Source organism: Nelusetta ayraudi, unplaced genomic scaffold (assembly GCF_046127955.1).
Source record: "Nelusetta ayraudi isolate G7.1 ecotype Tasmania unplaced genomic scaffold, CSIRO-AGI_Nayr_v1 ptg000106l, whole genome shotgun sequence".
NCBI lineage: Eukaryota > Metazoa > Chordata > Actinopteri > Tetraodontiformes > Monacanthidae > Nelusetta > Nelusetta ayraudi.
The window spans coordinates 28,062-47,225 of NW_027466156.1; the positions used below are offsets into that span (position 1 = coordinate 28,062).

General features: G+C 43.3%; 1 pseudogene; it reads left to right on the forward strand.

Annotated features, from left to right (window-relative positions):
- Window positions 1-18,892, forward strand: part of LOC142903137 (uncharacterized) — a 29,028-nt pseudogene extending 10,136 nt beyond the window's left edge.
- Window positions 18,893-19,164: the final 272 nt, after the last annotated feature.

Here is a 19,164-nt window from a genome sequence, read left to right on the forward strand (position 1 = left end):
ACACAGTAAATCAACACAATCAACACAGTGAACACACAAACACATCACATCCTTCCTTCATTTGGCAGCAGACAATAAAACAGCAGTTGCATCAAAGATGCAGTGGAGTCCGAAGAGACGCCAGTGAAGGATCTCTGATCCAGTGGAGCTCCAAGCTGCAGTGACTTTACACACAACTGAGCATCATGTTGAGTTGAAGCAGCAGATCAGAGCAACACTGTCAGTCACAACAGGACGTGTTGACACTCAGTGGCTGGAATACACTGGAGTGTGAAGCTGCACTGAGGACACTGTAGTGGAGACACTGAGGACCTGGGGCTTCATTTACAAAAACGTACATGGATTTCATCCTGAAACAAAAAAATCTGGATGTTCAAAATGTTGCGAACGCACAAACGCACACCCATTTCCTTTGAGCGTCCCAATCCTTGTGGAATTGATCGCACATGAGCACGAGCCCTGCTCCTCCCTCGGAACACCTCCACATACAAAGCGTTGGACTTTTGTAAGGACAGTCTTGAGGTCAGCATGACTAAAATCTCCAGTGAGGATGGTAAAGCTTTTGGGTTTGCTGTCTGTTGATCACTGATGGCCTGGTACAGTTCATTGAGTGCAGCGTTCCTCTCACTGCTGTTGTTGGTGGGAGGGATGTAAACTGCAACTAGCAAAATGGCAGTAAACTGCCAGGGCAGATAGAATGGACGGCACTTTATGATCATCAACTGTGCCAGTGGTGAACAGCGTTTGCATACCACTGCAGTGTCCCGGCACCACGCACCACAGATGTAAACACATGCTGCACCACCGCGGGACTTCCCTCCATTTACATGATGATGGTGATGATGATGATGATGATGATGATGATGATCAGACATTAATGAGTCTTGATTCACTTTCACTGTCTTTAGAATCTCACATGTCGACCACAACTTCTCTCTCTGCTCTCCCTCATCCAGTGAACTCTCAGAGCTTCAGTGTGCAGTGGTGTCTTCAGCTCTGCAGTCCAGCCCCTCCCACCTCACACTGCTGGACCTGAATGAGAACTTCCTGAGGGATCCTGGAGTGAAGCTGCTCTGTGCTGGACTGCAGAGTCCAAACTGCAGACTGGAAGTTCTCAGGTCAGTTCCTGCTTTCTACTGGTGGACAGTGTGTGTCAGCAGATGACAACTGGTGTGTAACGCTGCTCAGTGTGAAGACTTTGAAGCAGATATTAAAGACTCATCTAGACAAAGTGGATGTTGTTGATATTTTCATGTCAACAATCTGCAGCCAGAAAAGACTTTGGATGGTGGAAGAAAGTGTGGAAAATGTCTCCAGTCACTTTGGAGCTCAATGGAAGTTGTTGATTGGTGATGAAGGTCACATGACTGAGCAGAAGATCCTGTGAAGAAATATTAGAGGCAGATTAATAGTGCAGCAGTATTTCTTCATCTTGTCCTTTGAATGTGTTTGACTTGTAACGAGTCTCTGATGACTGAAAACAGCCACAAGCACACAAAGGACTCACTGATTATTTTCCATCTTCACTGCTGATTGGCTGCACACTGACTGACACACTGCTGTTGTTATTGTGTTGACAACCCACTGGCACAATGAGTCGTTTGAGGGAATGACTCAGTGATCCCAACAGCTGCACATCTGGATCATCAACAGGGAGAAATGACTCTGAATATGACATTTACACCATGGAAGGAATCAAATATTGATTCTTTATTCAGGCTGGAGAACTGCTGGTTGACAAAGCTCAGCCGTGATTGGCTGCTCTCAGCTCTGAAGTCCAACCCCTCCCACCTCAGAGAGCTGAACCTGAGTTGGAACCACCTTAAGGATTCATCAGTGAAGGAGCTGAGTGGTTTTCTGCAGAGTCCAGACTGTAAACTGGAGACTCTGAGGTCAGTTCACCCTCTTCACTCTACAACTTCTATCACTCTTGTTGTTGTTGTCATGATTTTCACTTCACTGCTGTTGGAAATTCAATTTGCAGACACTTTTTTTTTGATAATGAATGAAAGGGCGTGTTTTCATTGCCTCACCTCGCCTCTCCATGGTATGGTGTTAGGGTGTTTGCACTGGCCACTACACAGTTGTAGGGGGCGCTGTTTTGGTACCTCAATCCCCCAGGGTCCGAGCAAGACGAAGCGAGTTTAGTGGTGACGTAGCGACGAGCAGGGCCCTGGATTGGCTCCGTGTCCGCGTCGATGTTCCCTGTCAGAGCGGACATCCACGCCAACTCCTTTGACACAGAACTTCCGTGTCAGGTACATTTTACCGTGAATACAAGTAGCTACTATTGGTGTTGTACAAATACATTTATGTGTATACAGTTTTTGAAAACAGCTTTTTCAATACATGTTTACTTTCGTCTTTTGGGGAGAGGCAGGCGAACCGGGAATGCCCTCGACGTCGCGAGTGTGTTCAACCATATTCGCGAAAACGGCAAATGGCGAAGCGCTCGGTAAAGAAAATAAATCGAGTTGCTCCTGCGTGAGGCGCGGTAAGCTAGGGAACCCCAGGAGTCTTGAGGAGAGACGAAATACTGATTCGTCGAGAGGACGTGGCTCTTGGCCGCGAGGAAGCCTCAAACACCGCGGCATATAACAAAGTCGTCCTTGGCTCGCTAGGGCAGCTATTTCAAATAAGGAGGCGTGTTTACTGTCTGTTTTTCTGTTTGTTTGTTTTTAAATAAACGCTATTTCCCGTTGTATCCGTCTCGTGTTTACTTTTGGTGAAAATATGAAGGTTGAACTACACATTTGCTCGCATGGAAAACGAAACAATAAATTATAAATGTTGCTGCATAAATGATCAACTGTGACTTCAGTGAGGGAAAGTGTTCTTTCTTGAACAGAAAAGCAACCACAGACCGAGCAGCAGGTATGAAACAACTTCTACTTTGTCCATCTCTGCGCTGTTGTGTATCGCACAGAAGTGATGCTGGGGAAAACATTGTCCCGCTTTACCGTGTCGACTCCGCCCACGGTCTCGTAATCACAGAGCCAATGAAAACGCAATCGTACCGAGGCGAACCGTGGTGAGGTGAGGCAATGAAAACACGCCCTAAACTGGGCTTGAAGGTACAGTGGGTAAAATCCTCCCATCTAGTGGTCAGATTGCAGACTGCTTTTGTTGCAGATTCTGAAGTCGACGTTTCACTATGATGTTCAGAGTGATGACACCCTGGTAAAATTCCATCGTTACAAACATATAACAAAAATATGATTTTCACTTCACTGCTGTTGGAAATTCAATTTGCAGACACTGGTTTGTGTTTGAAATGAGTGGAACTGGGTTTGAAGCAGGGGTGTCCATTAGGTCAATCGTGTGGAGTCCTCGTCACTTCCAGCAGGTAGAATGGTTCAGGCAGGAACTCAGTGATCTTGGTCATAATGTACGATGTGCTGGATTTTGTTTTTATATGTGCTGGATTTTACAGTCAAAGGTAAATGAGACGAATCGGCTTCTGCACCGCTCAGATCAAATAAAGGAGACATAAAGCAGATTTCATTTTAAATCTGAAACTATAATAATTGTTAAAATCAATGTATACTTCAGATACCTGCATTCTGTATGAGAGCAGACAGGGACAGCAAAAAGAGTTTGGCTGTTGTTTTCTTTAAATACACGCCAAACTACCGTGCTTGTCACGTGAGCCTGCAATCCTGGCGTAAACTGACGGAGACGCCTCACTCGCAAAATACGCTTCAAAGTCACGCACAGCAGAAGCACCGGAGATCCTGGGAGATGCTGCTAGCAAAACATCTGCGTTCCACACACACACACACACACACACACACACACCGATTGTATAGTAGGTAGATCTTTTTGACTTGGTCATTTTAAAAGTAGCTTGCATGTTGAAAAAGTGTGAGCACCCCTGGTTTAAAGGTACAGAGTGTAAAATCCTGCCATCTGCTGGTCAGATTTCAGATTGCAGCGCTCATTCACTCACCCTCTCTCCTTTGTTGAGTGTCAGATTCTAAAGTTGACATTTGACTTTGATTCTAAACTCTCCATCATTTCTTCTCTATTCAGGTTGGAGGGCTGCAGGTTGTCAGAGCTCAGCTGTGATTGGCTGCTCTCAGCTCTGAAGTCCAACGACTTCCACCTCAGACACCTGGACCTGGGTCAGAACCAACTGCAGGATTCAGCAGTGAAGGAACTGAGTGGTTTTCTGCAGAGTCCAGACTGTAAACTGGAGACTCTGAGGTCAGTTCACCCTCTTCACTCTACAACTTCTATCACTCTTGTTATTGTTGTCATGATTTTCACTTCACTGCTTTTAGAAATTCAATTTGCAGTCACTGGTTTGTGTTTGAAATGAGTGAAACTGGGTTTGAAACAGGGGTGCCCATTAGGTCGGAGAGAGAGAGAGAGGGAGAGAGAGAGAGAGAGAGAGCGAGAGAGAGAGAGAGAGAGAGAGCTTTAAGAGTGGAGTCCTCGTCACTTACAGCAGGTAGAATGGTTCAGGCAGGAAGTCAATGATTAGAAAACACGGTGGTTGTGGTTGATCTTGGGGTGAATTCCAATTCCTCCCTTAACCCTCAATCTCAACCCTCAATCTCAAAAATGCGCGCTCCCTGCTAGGTGCAAATGCTGTCCCGATTCTAAGAACGTCCAGTTGAGGGAGGAGATTAAGGGCTGTATCACCCTCAATATTGAGATTCTCCGGGACCACCCTTGGCAGTGAGGGCTACCCAGAAGGCATTGCGTATTTTCGCCAAGACATCTTCGAAAAAGATGGCGACAAAAAAGCGAGCTACAAATGGAAGTATTTTCTTAGTTCATAAAGATATAAATATTACAAAACCATTTTATTGTCTTAGTTTAAGAGTTTTTTATGGATTATTGACATCGTTGTTGCGTAACATTTTTATTTTTTTTTACTTTACGATGTTTGTCAGCCGGACCGGCGGTCCCGGCTTCACGTTACTTGTGTACCTCGTTGTGTAGCGACGGAGGACTTCTTCTTTTTCATCGTCTTTTTCTTCTTCTCCTTCTTCTTTGTCGTTGTCGTCTTCTTGACAGACTGGACTTAGCTTTGGCGTACGGCAGCCCCCCACAGTCTGAAGACGTAACTGCACTTAAGGGGTGTCCCATTTCTAAGCCCTTACACTTATTTTTGAGGGCCAAGATTGAGGGCCAAAGATTGAGGGTTAAGGGCGAGGGTTGAGATTGAGGAGTTAAGGGAGGAATTGGAATTGGCCCTTGGTCATAATGTCCGATGTGCTGAATTTTGTTTTGACGCCTCGCTCGCAAAATACGCTTCAAAGTCACGCACAGCAGAAGCACCAGAGATCCTGGGAGATGCTGCTAGCAAAACATGTGCGTTACACACACACACACACACACACACACACACACACACTCACACACACACACACACACCGATTGTATAGTAGGTAGATCTTTTTGACTTGGTCATTTTAAAAGTAGCTTGCATGTTGAAAAAGTGTGAGCACCCCTGGTTTAAAGGTACAGAGTGTAAAATCCTGCCATCTGGTGGTCAGATTTCAGCGCTCATTCACTCACCCTCTCTCCTTTGTTGAGTGTCAGATTCTAAAGTCGACTTTTGACTTTGATTCTCAGAGTGATGACACCCTGGAAAAACTCTCCATCATTATAAACTCTCCTTCATTTCTTCTTTATTCAGGTTGTGGAGGTGCAGTTTGTCAAAGCTCAGCTGTGATTGGCTGCTCTCAGCTCTGAAGTCCAACCCCTCCCACCTCAGACACTTGGACCTGAGTTGGAACCACCTTCAGGATTCAACAGTGAAGGAGCTGAGTGGTTTTCTGCAGGGTCCAGACTGTAAACTGGAGACTCTGAGGTCAGTTCACCCTCTTCACTCTACAACTTCTATCACTCTTGTTGTTGTTGTCATGATTTTCACTTCACTGCTGTTGGAAATTCAATTTGCAGTCACTGCTTTGTGTTTGAAGCATATGAAATTGGGTGGAAAGGTACAGTGTGTAAAATCCTACCATCTAGTGGTCAGATTTCAGATTGCTTTAGTGTCAGATTCTGAAGTCAACATTTCACTTTGATTTTCAGAGTGATGACACCCTGGAAAAACTCTCCATCATTTCTTCTCTATTCAGGTTGTGGAGATGTAGTTTGTTAGAGCTCAGCTGTGATTGGCTGCTCTCAGCTCTGAAGTCCAACCCCTCCCAACTCAGACACCTGGAGCTGAGTTGGAACTGCCTTCTGGATTCAACAGTGAAGGTGCTGAGTGGTTTTCTGCAGAGTCCAGACTGTAAACTGGAGACTCTGAGGTCAGTTCACCCTCTTCACTCTACAACTTCTATCACTCTTGTTGTTGTCGTCATGATTTTCACTTCACTGCTGTTGGAAATTCAATTTGCAGACACTGGTTTGTGATAGTAATGAATGAAACTGGGCTTGAAGGTACAGTGGGTAAAATCCTCCCATCTAGTGGTCAGATTGCAGATTGCAGATGCTGAAGTGGACATTTCACTTTGATTTTCAGAGTGATGACACCCAGGAAAAACTCTCTATCATTATAAACTCCATCATTTATTCTCTGTTCAGGTTGTGGGGCTGCAATTTGTCAGAGCTCAGCTGTGATTGGCTGCTCTCAGCTCTGAAGTCCAACCCCTCCCACCTCAGAGAGCTGGGCCTGAATATGAACCCCCTGAAGGAGTCATCAGTGAAGGAGCCACTGATGGATCTTGTCTACAGCAGTGACCATCAACTGGAGAGTGTGAGGTTAGTACTGGTTTGGAACCAGTGGATGATGGTTCCAGCACCAAAGCCAGTTGATCCCACAGCAGAGGTCCAGTGTTCCCAGTCACAGTGTGAGAGGAGGATGGTGACGTCCAGCTGCTCCTCATTCATCCAACATCTGCTGCCAAACTGCTTCTTCTCTCAGTTCACCACCCAATTATTGATCAGTTCATCTTCATCAGGCCTCAGTATCAGTCCTACACTCCATGGTCACATGACCTTCTGATGTTCCACACTTGACATGTGACTGAGAGTCTGCTTCTTCTCACCAGTCACTCCATCATCTCCATCAACAGTCAACGTCTCTGTGATGATGCGTTCAAGGACCGTGAGTCCTGACTCCTGCTGTCTCTTCTGATCTTTGCAGGTGGTGGTGAGGATGAGGAGAGTGAAGAGGAGAGCTCCATCTACTGGTGGCTGACAGAACTACAACCAGTGGAGCCAAACAGCAAGCTGCACGCACCAACACTGTGTGGGTGTGTCACGACCTTTGACCCCAGTGCAGCCTGGTGGCTGGCGGACTGCTTCTCCCTACAAGCTGCTGTGGTTACTGGGAGAGACGTCCCAGAAGCCACTGGTGGAGCTGAATCCTCAGTGGAAGAAGCAGGACTTGGAGCAGCTGCTCAGTGAAGGCAGCAGCAACACAACCACTGCTTCTGCTCTCATCATCCACGGCTGGAACATCTCAGCATGAAGGTTCCACACATCAACAACACACTGCTCTGCTCTCACTTCAGAGTTCTATAACATCTTCATTTTGGAGGTGAAAAATACTTTTCAAGAGACTTTATTTCTGCTTCATGATCTTAAATAAGGAAATCATGTGGAAAAGATAAAGTGATTCACAACACCTGTGATGGGAACTCAAATCATTATTGAATCATAAGTAAGACAAAAGAAGTTTCCCTCAAAATAATTCATGGTTTTGATGCTTGCCAGATGTTTGTGTGGAGATTTCAGAAGGACGTCAATGAATCAGAAGGAAACCAGATCATTTATTTTATGTGATTATGTTATATCATCCTAACTTTGTTACGAGCTCAAACATTATATTTCAATGATTCAATATTCTGACAATAAAAGCCATCACAACCTCTGACCTGTGTAACCTTGACCTCAACTGACATTTCATTTCTGCTGCTTTAACACTTTGATTATATATCTCCTGAAGTCCTGCCATGGGGATTCTCCATATCTGAATAACTTGTGTACTCAAACCTTCTGTAGGCCATACCCACTTCTCCACTAGGTCTCAACATAAACCACATGAATCAATGAAAATAAATCTCACTTTTACAAACAAATCCAATTCAGTTCAAATATAATTTAAATAAAATAAATGATACATTATAATTAATCACCAACAGATAAATCAATGCTGGATATGAGGTGGTTTGCCCTCTCTGGGTTGGTGGGGAGGCCCTGCCTCAGGGGGAGGAGTTCCAGCATCTCGGGGTCTTGTTTAGGACGCCTCCCTGGGGAGGTGTTCCAGGCATGTCCCACCAGGAGGAGACCCTGCTGGAGGGACCAGGTCTCTGGGTTGGACTGGGAAGCCTTGGGGTCCCACTGGAGGAGCTGGAGGAGGTGACTGGGTCCAGGGAAGTCTGGGGGTCTCTGCTGAGGCTGCTGCCCCCGAGACCTGACTCCAGATACGGCAGTAGAAGATGGATGGATGGATGGATGGATGCCAGGTGATAGAACATTTCATAAAAACAGACTCTGCATTATAACTTCTATTACACTCTAAATAACTCACTCCAGTATAACTGCACTCGTCCTTCTCTCACATTACATTGGATCACAATGACCAAACAACACAACAAAGACAATGATCCAACTGTACTGCCACGTCCAGACTCAGTGTAGGTCTGTAGGCCTCTTGGACCTTCATGTGAACCACTGCGTGTTGACTGGAGGTGAAACATGGCTGACTGCTGTCCTCCTACCTGGACAATGCAATCTCACTTTCAATCTCACAGCCACTAAAAAACCTGATTGTGATTGAGAGGTCCTCAGCAGCCAATCACTGTTGGGAGTCCAGCCTTCAAACACTCCTCCTGAATCCACAGTCACATCTGTGAGCATCTGGAACTTTGGCCCTGATCCTCCACACCACACACCTTGGGATGACAGCGCCACCTACCTGGATCCTTTCAGCAGCCAGTCCATGCTCTGACCCGTTTCCACTGTGGCCTGTTGGCTCATCTGGACCGGAGTCTGGATCATCAGTGTCCAGGTTCATGGAATCTGTCAGAGTGCCGCCGTCCTGTCATGTAATGATAGAGAATCACTCTATTTATACTAATGTGCAGAACCACTAGAGTCTCATTTCTTCACTGCTGTCAGCAACAAGCATTTGGTGTCACACTGGTGTACAACACTTATGGGCTAATTAATAAGAAATGACATATTTATGAATCACCCGCAATGCCCAGATTGTTGCTGCTTATCTGCTGATATGAGCCGTCAACTGTTGCAATATAGAACCACGGGCAGGAAATTACAATTAGTGTAGAGTGTATTATAATTTAAAAGTTTACTAACGGTAGTTCTTTAAAGAATTTAGCAGGGATGGAACAGGCTAACGTGACGACGTCACTTGTAAAACGGTAGGAGCTCAACCTGCTGTCATGGTGAAAACTCTGTGTTACGTCCCGTCTAGGGGGACCGAGACGTAACGTGTGGGACACCTTCCCCCACTCCCAAGGCTCATTAATTTCTCACGGCAGTTGGCGGTTTTCAACAAAAACATTTATGAATCAGTAAATGAAATAAACAAAACAACTTAACCGGTGGGCAGCAAAGGCTTCAGGGTGGGCCCAGGCCAAAATAACAAACCAAACTCCAACTAGCTCGCCTTAAGAACTAACTAAAGAAAGAAAGAGAAGCCAAATACAGAAAGGCTAACCTCCCTACATACTTAATAAACAGGAGAAAAGAGGGGACAAAGAAAATGGCAGCCCACCCCTACGGCTGCGTGCTCTAACACCATTTCAGAAGTGACTAACTGCAGACTTGGGAGCGGAGGAGGGATGACCATCAGGCTGGCTCAACTGCTCCTCCTTCTCAGCCGTGGCGCGTCCAATCAGCAGCCGACATCCAGGACCGCACCTGCAAGGCGTCATCCACTCTCACACACACACACAGACACAAACATAGAGGCACCTAGACCCACCCGTGGGTCATAACACCCCCTCCCTTAAGAACCAAACCCGATTAACATACCGACAAACAAAACTAAACAAGAAAACCCTCAGTTCCCCCGAAATAAGAATTTCGCAGCTAGTCCACATGTACACGTGATAATGCATCTGCCAACACAATATCAAGATCCCTAGACAGTAAGTTTGATAGATGGATAGAAATAGATAAGTTAGTTAAAGTTACACACTATATATATATATATATATATATATATATATATATATATATATATATATATATATATATATACATACACATATATACATATATATATTATTTTTCTTTTATTATTAACCTCTTTCAATAAACTCCAAAACATACATGGTCAAAATCCATATTATTATTATGTTGTTTTTTTTAAATGCTTATACAAAACAAGAAAAGTGGAGGGAGAGTTGTCTGAATTGGGTTCAGTGAGCATCACATCCACTTGCAACGCATTATTGCTTCTGTTACGACTGTTCACTTGCGAACTCAACCGCAACGATTGTTGGAGTGACGAGCATCCAGCACGTGAGCTCCACGATGAGCTTCCACCCACGGAAGTACCATAGGAGGACACGGCTTAAATAGTATGGCTTGTCCACCAGAAGGCTGTATTATGGTGTACCTAATATAAAACTTCGGCCCAGTTCTGCTTGTATTGCATTGTATTGGTTGGTGTTCCTGAAGTTTCATTTTTCCCTTTTTATTTTTTACATCCATGTTTGTGATGAAATAGTATTGTGAATCGCTAGCTCGCATTGCATGCTGGGAAAAAGCGTCACTCAAGGAAGTTTTGGCTTCGCTGACACGGTCCTGAAGGGAAGTGGGTTTTAGTGCACTGGAACGGGATGAATGTGTTTAATCAAGCAGTACAAACCTGATTAATTGTCTTAATACTTGACTTGGAATGGCCATATTGTTTAGGATTAGAATTAGATGACACTTCACAATATTTGCAACTATTCAATTTGACCAGCAGGTGTCAGTAGAAGACGAAATTTCATGTTGAGTATTTCCTAATGGAAGTGCTCTCTTTACGTTGGATTTTTCTCATAATTATTTGAAGTGTAGGCCTGTATCTGCACACAATTTGCAATTCGTCCCAGCGCCCTGAGCTGTAAATTTGGACGGTGTAAAATGAAAATGGCCAGCTGCAGCAGAAAAGTGGACCCATATATATATATATGCAATTCATATTTTAACGGTTTATATAGACCCCTCAGGCTCCATTCAAAATGGGGGTTATTGTAGGAGAGTTGCAGTCAACTGAGATTTGGAGAGAGTTTGGATGACTAGATTTTGGATAGTGTTTATAGTTTGGAGTGTTTGAGACTAGATAGCGTTTAGTTTGGAGATATTTTTGAGAGCTTAGGGAGAGAGTGAGGAGAGGAGAGGTGATAGGATGGAGCCCCCTGTCCTGTACATCAATGTCCATGTTACACAAGCATCTATGCCAGGGGTGCCCATTACGTCCATCGCGATCTACTGGTCAATTGCGAAGGGAGTTTGGGTGATCGCATGGAGAGAGTGAGTGTGAGAGAGATAGAGAGAGAGAGAGAGAGAGAGAGAGAGAGAGAGAGATCCGCGTCAATTACAGCAGGTAGAATCGTTCAGGCAGGATTAGAAAACACGGTGGATCTGGTTGATTTTGGTCATAATGTACGATGTGCTGGATTTTGTTCTTATATGTGCTGTGCTTTACATTCATTCATTCATTCATTCATTTTCCATACCCGCTTAGTCCCGAACTCAGGGTCACGGGGGTCTGCTGGAGCCTCTCCCAGCTGTCTTAGGGCGAAGGCAGGGGACACCCTGGACAAGGGTGTCCAGGGTAAATGTGACGTATCGGCTTCGGCACTATTCAGATCAAATAAAGACCAGACAGGGACAGGAAAAAGAGTTTCGCTGTTGTTTTACACGCAAAACTACCGAGGTTGTCGCGTGAGCTTGCAATCCTGGCGTAAACTGATGGAGACGCCTCGCTCGGAAAATGCGCTTCAAAGTGCACACGCACTGCAGACGCGCCGAAGATGCTGGGAGATGCTGCTAGCAAAACGTCTGCATCACACACACACACACACACACACACACACACACACACACACACACACACACACACGCACACACACACACCAATTATCCCTAACCTATGCGCTGGAAAACACAAAAATATACAGCAAAACATCTTAACTTAAACACATTTTTATTGATAAAATCAAACATAGGCAGATATAACCTAAACAATTTTAAACCATGAGTTTTCTGTGCAATGATGAGCATAAATGCACATGGGAACATGTTGACCCATTTAATCCTCTTTCTTTCTTTATCATTGGACTACAAATATATTTCTGAATTAATATGTTTTCCTGTTTTATAGGAAGTGGATCTTTTTGACTTGCTCATTTTAAAAGTAGCTTGCATGTTGAAAAAGTGTGAGCACCCCTGATCTATGCCCTTTTCCAAGTCCCACAATCACTTTCACTGTCATCTGCCTGATTACACCCATGCCATTTTCAGAAAAAAATTGCACAAACAGAATACATTCAAAAAATGTATCATACACATAGTTATCAAGTCAAGTTATTTATTTATTGTCATTGTTGAACAAAGTTAACAACAAAATTTGTTTGGAGCATCCCCATAACCACTGGCATCAGTCCCGATAAAATAATCATAAATAAGTGAGAAAAAAAAAAAATAAAAAAAAAAAATTTATGTACAGAAATTGTTTGGTCATTCATTTTTTGCAATTCATAGTCATTCCCAACAGACATAACAGACACAAAAATTCAATGCATCACACGTGGTTCAGACACAGCTTGCCTGTGATTGTACATTTGGCCAGTAGGTGGTTTCGTGTGCACATGAAACTTCGAGAAATGAACCGTTTCTCGAACCAGTTGGCTCAAGTGGTTCAATGCCTCATGAGGCTTCACCTCACCATCACTACAGTCACTGCATCCTGAATCAGTCACACTCAAAGTCGCACACCACCTCTGCTTTGTTCTGGACTGTGGAATGGGCAATATTAATTTAATCTAATTACATTCTGTTTTATTACTTTATGTCTATTTTAATGCTCTTTATTGGTGCTGAATGGAAGTGTGGTTGTTGTTTTATGAGCTAATGGATAGACAAGTGGCCTATAACATAAGACGCTTAAATGAAGTGAATAGGATATGTCCACAATGTCAAGAAAGGAAGCAGGGTGTCTTTAAAATCGATAACATTTGAATAAGTATTAAAAGTTTAGTTGATGTTATACTTGTATTGACATTATGAGTAATTTATACAACTTTTCCCAGGAACTTTTCCCAATGATGAGGGTGAGGGCCCATCATCTGCAATTCAGCATTCTGCAGGTAGTCAACACCAAAACAAGCGTATTCAGCTGTCATAATCCTGTTTGTAAATAATACACATAAACTGTGTAGTTGTAATATAAGTCAAACTTTGGTAACTTGAATATAATTCTCACAAAGGGATTTTTCATGTGTATGCACTTTGTACCTGTTATGAATTTAAAAAAAAAAACATTCATAACTAAACTCAGTTGTTGGTTTCCATCTCTATAAGTTAACAAAGATACATAGATACCTATGAAACACTTGTTTATCTTGCTGAAACTAATACTAGGTTACTAGTACTAGATACACCAGTATACTCTCCCGGAGCACAGATCAACCCACTCAAACAAACAAAAAGCATTTTACTCAGTCAGATAAGATTACTAAATGCTGGATGATACACTGTTTTGTGCATTATTTGGGTAAATAAAATAGTTCTATTATTCATACCTCCGCCTACCATTTATTATTACCTAAGGCATAGGGCATTTAAAAAAACAAAACAAATGTCATTCCGGTGTGCCACCCTTCCACAGTCTGTGCCCCGAGCTTGCCCCCCCAAGAAAAAAATTCTAGGACCGCCCCTGTTTCCAACACTGTGGATGCTCGGTTGTTTATTGCAGCAGACAGATAAACAATTAAACGGCTAAAGCCATCTATTCCACCGTGAATGACAAATCTCCAGCTTTTGGTAAAAAAGGGAGAGAAGATGGAAAGAGAAATCTAAAATATATAAGGCATCAGATAGCTAATTGAAAAAGGTTCATGCACAGCTTATTTGACACAAAAAAGGTATGGTACAAAGATGAAAAGATTTGGAGCGGGTAGAAAATCTCAATGTTTCATTTGTTCAAGTATTTAAAAACAGTTTTGAAAAATACCGTATTAATTTGTGGTTTCCATCTATGTGCCACATTGCATTTGGTGCAGGAACAGAATACTGCCTCCGTCTTAGTGTGCGATTGGCCAAGGCTCGCACTTCAGTCCCAATTGGGTCCACTCTTCTTAAGGAATCACATACTCTTTGAACTACAACAACAGCAAAAAAAAAAGGAAGACAAACTACATAAAATATTAAAGGCACAAATCCGTGTTAACACAGATAATGCTGACAAAAGGTATGATTTCATTTATTAAATACCCCCCCTTTCTTTTTTTTAAATATACCGCCATTCTTTTTTTAATCATCCATGTAAGCACTTTTAGCTACATTTTGTACGGAAAGCGTTATACAAATAAAGCTAATTATATTTGTTTGTTTCGGTTAAACTGATGCACAATACAGATTACTGAATACATTCATGTGGGGATCAACTTCATATCAAACTTACTTTGCACTCGTACATCCCCTGGCATGAAGGAATGCTCTCATCATTCTGTACCCTGTGTTTGGGTGACTGAGTTGGATTTCTGCAATAACGGCATCCAGCTCTTCATCACAAAGCGCTGAATACATGTCCGACATTCTAAACAAACAAAGAATAATTCCTGAAATTTTACTTGGCAAGAGCCAAAACATATATAATAATAATAATAATAATAATAATAATAATAATAATAATAATAATAAACTTTTATTTGTACAGCGCTAAATCACAACCAAAGGCGTCTCAAAGCGCTTTATACAATCGTATAATATATGATATATTATATATTATATTATATATTATATACTGATATATGATTAAAAGCGTCCATTTTCACTGCAACCATTTTGACGTGTATTTGTTGTATCATTAGTGTTATTAGGTACAAGTGTTGCTGCATTCATTGCAAGGTTAACGTCATTTGCGTCAATAGATATGGAAAACAACTACACTTAAGTTTAAAAGAAATGTGCACGTTTTGGAAATGGCAATTTCTTAATATTATTATTATTATTATTATTATTATTATTATTATTATTATTATTATTATTATTATTATTATTATTATTATTATTATTATCATTAGTGTTCTGTTAAGGTGAAACAACAAAGAAGCCTTTAAGTCTAAATTGTTTAATAAATAGGTTAAGAGCAGTTGGTCTAAGTATGAAAGTCATTTCATTTATTTGTTGCATTAAGAGAAGCATTTATAGAGCGTCGTTGCCACCTACTGGCATCTTTCGGTAGTATTTCTGTTGTAATTTTGAAGCGAACTTTATACCGGAAGTAAGACACGGGAAACACACTGCCAGCGTTTTCTGATGAGCACCCGTTCCTGTAAACCAGTGTTTGTGTGCCGCGAGATATTGTCAGGTGTGCCGTGGGAAATTATCCGATTTGTGTGCCTGTGCAGTCTTAGCGCCTGGCAGAGTAATCATGTAGTACTCTTCCATACCAGTAGGTGGCAGCAGCAGGTAGCTAATTGCCTTGCGCTTGGAGACAAGCGAATTAGTGACGCATGGATGCAGCGACAGGTGTGTGGATTGTGGATAGCGGGACGATGGTTGAAAGTGATGGATAAGTTTTTGAAGAGGAAAAATGCTGACTCTGAACTGGACCCTGGACAAAATCCGGACCCAGATGAAGGCCCTAGTATGAGTGGAGGCAAAGACGGTGACGTCGAGCAAAGTTTCTGGCGTGAGGCAATACAATGAAAGCTATCTTTCATTTGGATTTACTTTTACCGGGGATGCAACGGCACCGACTCCGTTGTGCTTGGTATGTGGTGAAAAGCTCTCCAACAGTGCTATGGTCCCAAGTAAGCTCCAAACGAAACAGCCCAGGAGTATTTTGTTCGCCTGCGTGAACACACGGAGAAACAGGCAACTTTCATGAGAAAAACCGCAAAAGTAAACGAGAGAGCCCTTAAAGCTAGCTACCATGTCGCTGAACTAGGGTTGCCACCTACCAGAGTTACAAATCCGGGACCTGGGGGGGGTCCCGGATCCTGTATCAGTTCATTACGGGACAGGTTTTTTAGTTGCCAAGTACGGGACAATCGCGTATTTTACGGGAGTAGACCACAGGCAGAAATCAAATGAGGTTTTGTCATTTTCCCTTAAAAACGGGACAAATTGTGTCCCGGGAGAGATTTTATTTTTCCCGGGACAGGTGGTGAAAAAAGAGAACAATTCTGGGAAAAACGGGACGGGTGGCAACACTACGCTGAACTTGTGGCTAAATCAAAAAAGTCCCACACTGTGGCAGAGCAATTAATACTTCCCGCCTGCAAAGCCATTGTAAATGAGACGCTCGGACCCGAAGCGGCTAAAGAAATAGCCAAAGTCCCTCTCTCAGATAACACAATCTCCAGACGTATTAATGAGATGTCTGCAGACATCGAAAGTGTGGTTTTGGACAAGATCCCTATCAGTAAGAAATTTGCCTTGCAACTTGATGAGTCTACTGATATAAGTGTTGTTGCAGATTCTGAAGTCGACATTTCACTTTGATTTTCAGAGTGATGACACCCTGGAAAAACTCTCCATCATTATAAACTCTCCATCATTTATGCTCTATTCAGGTTGGAGTATTGCAGGTTGTCAAAGCTCAGCTGTGATTGGCTGCTCTCAGCTCTGAAGTCCAACCCCTCCCACCTCAGACACCTGGACCTGAGTGAGAACCTGCTGCAGGATTCAGCAGTGAAGGAGCTGAGTGGTTTTCTGCAGGGTCCAGACTGTAAACTGGAGACTCTGAGGTCAGTTCACCCTCTTCACTCGACAACTTCTATCACTCTTGTTGTTGTCGTCATGATTTGCACTTGACTGCTGTTGGAAATTCAATTTGCAGACACTGGTTTGTGTTTGAAATGAGTGAAACTGGGTTTGAAGCAGGGGTGCCCATTAGGTCTAGGGGGTGGGTAGAGAGACGAACCGCTCTCTCAGTCATTAGAAAACACGGTGGTTGTGGTTGATCTTGGTCATAATGTACGATGTGCTGGAGTTTGTTTCTATATGTGCTGTGTTTTACAGTCAAAGGTAAATGTGATGAATCAGCTTCTGCACTGCTCAGATCAAATAAAGGAGATATAAAGCAGGTTTCATTTTAAATCTGCAACTATAATGAACAAAATCAAGGTATACTTCAGATACCTGCATTCTGTTTGAGAGCAGACAGGGACAGCAAAAAGAGTTTGGCTGTTGTTTTCTTTAACTACACGCCAAACTACCGGGGTTGTTGCGTGAGCCTGCAATCCTGGCGTAAACTGACGGAGACGCCTCGCTCGCAAAATACGCTTCAAAGTCACGCACAGCAGAAGCACCGGAGATCCTGGGAGATGCTGCTAGCAAAACATCTGCGTTCCACACACACACACACACACACACACACACACACTCACACACACACACACACCGATTGTATAGTAGGTAGATCTTTTTGACTTGGTCATTTTAAAAGTAGCTCGCATGTTGAAAAAGTGTGAGCACCTCTGGTTTAAAGGTTAAAATCCTGCCATCTGGTGGTCAGATTTCAGATTGCAGCGCTCATTCACTCACCCTCTCTCCTTTGATGAGTGTCAGATTCTAAAGTCGACTTTTGACTTTGATTCTCAGAGTGAAGACACCCTGGAAAAACTCTCCATCATTTCTTCTCTATTCAGGTTGTGGAGGTGCAGGTTGTCAAAGCTCAGCTGTGATTGGCTGCTCTCAGCTCTGAAGTCCAACCCCTCCCAACTCAGACACCTGGAGCTGAGTTGGAACTGCCTTCTGGATTCAACAGTGAAGGTGCTGAGTGGTTTTCTGCAGAGTCCAGACTGTAAACTGGAGACTCTGAGGTCAGTTCACCCTCTTCACTCTACAACTTCTATCACTCTTGTTATTGTTGTCATGATTTTCACTTGACTGCTATTGGAAATTCAATTTGCAGTCACTGGTTTGTGTTTGAAATTAATGAAACTGGGTTTAAAGGTACAGTGTGTAAAATCCTCCCATCTAGTGGTCAGCTTGCAGATTGCAGATTCTGAAGTGGACATTTCACTTTGATTTTCAGAGTGATGACACCCTGGAAAAACTCTCCATCATTATAAACTCTTCATCATTTATTCTCTATTCAGGTTGTGGTGCTGCAGTTTGTCAAAGCTCAGCTGTGATTGGCTGCTCTCAGCTCTGAAGTCCAACCCCTCCCACCTCAGACACCTGGACCTGGATGGGAACCAGCTGCAGGATTCAGGAGTGAAGCCACTAATGGATCTTGTCCACAGCAGAGACTATCAACTGGAGAGTGTGAGGTCAGTACTGGTTTAGAACCATTGGATGATGGTTCCAGCACCAAAGCCAGTTGATCCCACAGCAGAGGTCCAGTGTTCCCAGTCACAGTGTGAGAGGAGGATGGTGACGTCCAGCTGCTCCTCATTCATCCAACATCTGCTGCCAAACTGCTTCTTCTCTCAGTTCACCACCCAATTATTGATCAGTTCATCTTCATCAGGCCTCAGTATCAGTCCAACACTCCATGGTCACATGACCTTCACATGTTCCACACTAGACATGTGACTGAGAGTCTGCTTCTTCTCACCAGTCACTCCACCATCTCCATCAACAGTCAGCGTCTCTGTGATGATGCGTTCAAGGACCCTGAGTCCTGACTCCTGCTGTCTCTTCTTCTCTCTACAGGTGGAGGTGAGGGAGGATGAGGAGGAGACTGAAGAGGAGCGCTCCATCTAGTGGTGGCTGACAGAACTACAACAAGTGGAGCCAAACAGCAAGCTGTGTGTCATGACTAGTGATGGTGAGGTGAAGCCTCATGAGGCATTGAACCGCTTGAGCCAACTGGTTCGAGAAACGGTTCATTTCTCGAAGTTTCATGTGCACACGAAACCACCTACTGGCCAAATGTACAATCACAGGCAAGCTGTGTCTGAACCACGTGTGATGCATTGAATTTTTGTGTCTGTTATGTCTGTTGGGAATGACTATGAATTGCAAGAAATGAATGACCAAATAATTTCTGTACATAAA